The sequence below is a fragment of the Spinacia oleracea genome, chromosome 4 (assembly GCF_020520425.1).
Source record: "Spinacia oleracea cultivar Varoflay chromosome 4, BTI_SOV_V1, whole genome shotgun sequence".
NCBI classification, from domain to species: domain Eukaryota; kingdom Viridiplantae; phylum Streptophyta; class Magnoliopsida; order Caryophyllales; family Amaranthaceae; genus Spinacia; species Spinacia oleracea.
In genome coordinates, this window is record NC_079490.1 from 605,844 (window position 1) to 609,591 (window position 3,748).

General features: G+C 35.2%; 1 long non-coding RNA gene across 1 annotated transcript; it reads left to right on the top strand.

Moving 5' to 3' along the window:
* Positions 1-1,493: 1,493 nt before the first annotated feature.
* Positions 1,494-3,748, top strand: LOC110797335 (uncharacterized). The gene is made up of 4 exons (XR_008932395.1): positions 1,494-1,682; positions 1,785-1,879; positions 2,512-2,576; positions 3,603-3,748. It is a non-coding gene; the product is annotated as an uncharacterized lncRNA (long non-coding RNA).

The window sequence follows — 3,748 nt, forward strand, 5'->3', positions numbered from 1 at the left end:
CGTCCCGATTTATGGGAGGACAATCCCAATCTTGCGATCTTGAGATTAGACTTCGTTTGATAGGTGATTACCTGAGCGTTGCCTTTATAGCCTCCTTTTACGGTGCGACGGTTGACAACGTCAAAGTAAGCAGTTCTCAAACAAGTAATCTCAAATCACTCAGGTATTGAGGATTAGTGTCTAATAATTTTAATGAAATTTACTTATGATAGATTTTCATCTCTTACAGTAAAGTTTCATAGGTATGTCCGATACTAGTATTCCCAAAGTAAGTATCTATGCAAATGATTACGACATTGCCATGTCAACATAGTTCAAGAAACCGAACTTGTAACGCCCCGACCTCTAATTCAATTATTAAAGCATAATTAGCAGCGGAATTAACCTAATTGGTCGGGACATTACCTGCCGTAACTTCCTTTTTGGAAATTACAAGGAAAACATCAATCATAAGCCATTAAATACTCCAATATATATATATATATATAATAATCCTTTATATTATCAAAATAAAAGTACATAACTTACTAAAAGTCTCTAATTAAAACTATTAAAGCTTTAAGCATAAACTAGGTGAATATTATTAACGTGAAATTCCTCGCCACTACTCGTGTCCATCGTCCTCATCAGTACCTAAAACAGAAAACAAAACAGTGAGCCGAAGACTCAGTAACAACTACCCTAGCAACGTAAATTCATTTCAACTCATTTTATTTAATAACACAGGGAGAATAGAATAAGTAAAACATTTAATAAAACATCATATTTAATTCATTTATCAACTTTGCAATTTAACATGCTAGTTGTCGTCAAGTACGAACCGTGAAGGATTTCTCCACTGGGTCTGGGCCCTGAGCTTGGGCTCATCATCGTAACATGGGCCTGGGCCCTGAGCCTGGGCTCATAAACCATGGGAGCCTAGGCTCTGTAATCCCCCGTAAATTTATAAATTTTATTAATATATTTTTAACGTATATTATTTATATTTAAATAGAACTTATGAATTTTAGTAATAAATATATAATTAACGTATATTCATTTTATTTTAAGTACGTTCTAAATATTTAACGATTTTTGAACTTTATTATATTTATATATTTAATGTATATTTAATTTTATTTAAATATGTTCGAAATATTTTAACGGTTTGTGCAATCAAAAATGATTTTAGAATTTTACGTGAAAAGAATTCGAATTACGAAAACGCGTTCGATTGAATTTGGATAAACAATCCTAACTATTTTTTTGGATTCGATTAACCTCAATTCTAGTCCTAGCCCAAGTTGACAAAGCCCAAATAAGTAAACCCATACCCCAATCCATGTTCTAATCTCACATAAACAACTCTCCCCTCCTTGCTTCAATTTCACGTGAAACCAAAAACACCTAAACCCTCAAACTTTGCTTCCCCTTCACGTGAACTCTCAAGACCTTGCTCTCCTTCACGCCGTTCTCCTTGCTGCAGCCGCTCACACCGCCAGACACTCCTGCACGTCACCGGAATCTTGTCGACGCCGGTAACTCCCACCCTTCTTCTTCGTCCTTTCCTCCTCCTTCATTGCGGTATTGCTTTTCTTTCCTTTTAATCGTTGTTGTTTGCCCAGCCACACAACCACCGCGAGTTTCCTCGCCGCCAGCAACCGCCGCGAACCTCACCGTCGCTGGACCGCCGACCTTGCACGGTAGTCCTCTCTCCTTTGTTCTCTTTCCCTTCTTGATGTGTCGTCCTCCCTTATTCGTTGTCCTCTTGCTTCTCTCTCACTCGTTTTTGTTGGATGCGGCAGCCACACACAACCGCCTGTGCACCGCCGTGCCTCAACTCGCCGCCGATCTGCTGCCGCGCCTGTGCTCCGGCCAGCCTCTTCCCTTCTCCTTCTTGGTTAATCCCTGGAAACCCCTACGTGAATTAAATAATTTAAATTATGTTTTAATTAACTTTTAATAATTTAAATTATGTTCTTGAATTTAATTTATATGTTTTTATGATCTAATTAGAATTTTCAGATTTGCATATATGTTTAAATGATGAATTTAATAACGTTTTAATAATTTAAATTACGTTTCTTGAATTTAAATAATAAGCTTTATGATTTAATTATGAATTTCAGAATTATAGGTTTGCATAATTGAGTTATTAATTTCAGATTATCTAATTACATTGAAATATTGATTTGTGATTGTTTAAAGTATGAAATTCAAAGTTTTTATGATTGTAAATCATGGTAGGACGGGTATGGATTATTAAATTTATTGTTTCGAGGTACTAGGAACATAGATTGGCCTTGGTGAAGTTTTTAAATGAATTATATTGCTGAAAATTTAAAGTACGATGCTTGCAAAAAGTTTTCAACGAATTTCAATCACTAGTTCAATAATTATGATGCTAGGAAATCAAATGTTTAGGTTTCGATATTGGGGAAGGTTCTAAATATGTTTAGGATGCAATTAGAATGCTTTATGATGGTTGCCAATGATTAGAAATTGATTGGGATTATTTGTTGGTTGTTTTAGGCGGAGAATTCTCTCTAGGCGACTTTTGAAAGTGTTAAAGTGGCCTATCAGTTTGTTTACACAAGGTACGTACATACCTGTGTGCTTGGAATGAGTGTGATTTGTTGAAACCATATTGAAATGATTCATGAACTTCGTTATGTCGAAATGATTAAGGAACTTGGTTATGTTGAAATTGTTGATGAACTAGGTTATGTTGAAAGTGAATGTTTAATATTGTTGGATGGACATGTTAAGCATATATATTTCATTATGAGAATTATAGCATGTTGGTATGGATGATTGATGCGAACATGTTGGTTGGGAACATTAGATTATTATTTATATATATTGATTCAGATCGATTGTTTATTGTTCCCTTTTAGCTTTTCACTACTTTACAAGGGCCGAGGACCTTGTTTAGTAAGTTGAAACCTTATACCCATATAGAGGGGTTGATCAGTATTAAAGGAAAGGTTGAATTAATTGGAATAAGTCTTGTGTGACATCTCTGTGATCACTTGCTTAATTCAAAGATAAAAGAAGTTGTGTTTACTTGTTGAATATAATATTTATGTTTGATGAGTCATAACCAAGTATTAAAAGTTAAGTCATGTAAAGTGAACATGAGTAGCAATAGCTTTAGACTGTGCACGTCTAAAGTGTCGGACAATCAGGAGTTGGGGTCATGGGTAGCCTATGGCTTTTTCTGGGGCCGGATTGATCACCGGTTCTATTTTTATTTAAAAGTCCCTCGATATCGCAGGTCATTGGGGTTTACGGAGTCGCGCCCGTACCTCGTCTTCCTTAGTGAAGAAGAAGAAGTTTCTAGTAGACAACTCAGTCCATTGACTATTTCAATTAAAATAATGTTAATGATACAAAGGTCTAGTTCAGTCAAATATAGTTTTCAAGTCAATATATCTTGATTATCCTTGCTTATGTTTTATTTAGTATCATGTTAGGATTGTTCATTTAATATAGAATCATGTTAGGACTATTATTGATTTAGTATGTAGTACTCAGCTTTGCTGATTACGTGCTTTTGCTTGTGCATGTTGATCATGGCTATGCTTTATTGATCCTGTGATGACCCAATCTTTGGTGAGCAGTCTCTAAGGATCAATAAGCATTGTCCATCTGCAGGTTTGAAGATGTTGCATCATTGGGATCGGGAATAGAGAGCTTGTATTTAGTTTTGTTTTGATAAGTTGACTTGGGTTTGTTTAATCGGACTTTAAACTTGTCGTACTATTTA